Source organism: Myotis davidii, unplaced genomic scaffold (genome assembly GCF_000327345.1).
Source record: "Myotis davidii unplaced genomic scaffold, ASM32734v1 scaffold327, whole genome shotgun sequence".
Classification (NCBI taxonomy): Eukaryota; Metazoa; Chordata; class Mammalia; order Chiroptera; family Vespertilionidae; genus Myotis; species Myotis davidii.
In genome coordinates this window covers 42,567-43,379 of record NW_006298628.1, presented here as the reverse complement: position 1 = coordinate 43,379, position 813 = coordinate 42,567, and the positions used below count along the sequence as shown (strand labels likewise).

The 813-nt window shown below is 61.7% G+C and overlaps 1 protein-coding gene across 1 annotated transcript in view; it reads left to right on the top strand.

Moving 5' to 3' along the window:
* The first annotated feature begins 435 nt into the window (after positions 1 to 435).
* Positions 436 to 813, top strand: part of SLFN5 (schlafen family member 5) — a 17,850-nt gene continuing 17,472 nt past the window's right edge. The window contains 1 exon segment of the mRNA XM_015570817.1: positions 436 to 660. The gene's annotated coding sequence lies outside the window, so the exon portion shown is untranslated.

Sequence of the window (813 nt, the reverse complement as noted above, 5' to 3'; positions counted from 1 at the left end):
CCCCCGCTTCCACCCAGAACACTCTTGGTAATAAAATTAGGATGAACACATTGAGAATGGTAGTCTTGGACAAGGCGGGGGTGTGAGCAAGCCTGCAGTGGGCAGGTGAATCAAAAGGACATTTCCCCTTTACTTTCACCAAAACACCATCGCCTGATCCTGGGGGTGTTCTAGCAAGCGGTGACACTCCCCGCTGCCAACTCCTCGCTCCCCGGGGAGAGTCGGGGCGACTGATCCCGAAATTCCAGCCCCAAACCCGGCTGGAGGCGATAGGGAGAGAGACCTGTGGCCCTCGGGCAGCTGGGGCGTCCGGGCAGGGCGAGAGGAGGTGGGGTTGCTCGGGAAAATCTCTCCCTGGATGGGGCGAGTACTGCCCCCGCGTATCGCTCATCGGAAAGCATAATGAAACAACACTCCGCCCCCAACCACCAAAGATCCCCGAGGCGGCTGTCCTGGCAGAAGCGGGCTTCCGGTCTACAGAAGCGAACCTATTGGGCTGTTCCTGTCTCCTGTGCCCAGCCCCGTGAATTGTCACCGATTTCAGGTGATTTAAGGACCGGTCCCTGCAGGGTCACGGCCACGGCTCTGGGTTTGGGACGCTCCATCGTTCCATCGCTGTCTCCGGGAGGGAGGCGCGCTGCAGAGGAGAAACCTTGACAGGTAATGAGTCCCGCGCCCCTTTGCACAGGTCCTCCAAAAACTCGGTTCCCCCTCCCAGGTGCGCGCAGGACCCCGACCCTGCGGTGGTGAAGGCGGGGTGCAGCGGCTGCAGCCCTGGGCCTGGGCTCCACCCCTGAGCTCCTCTCCCGCCGG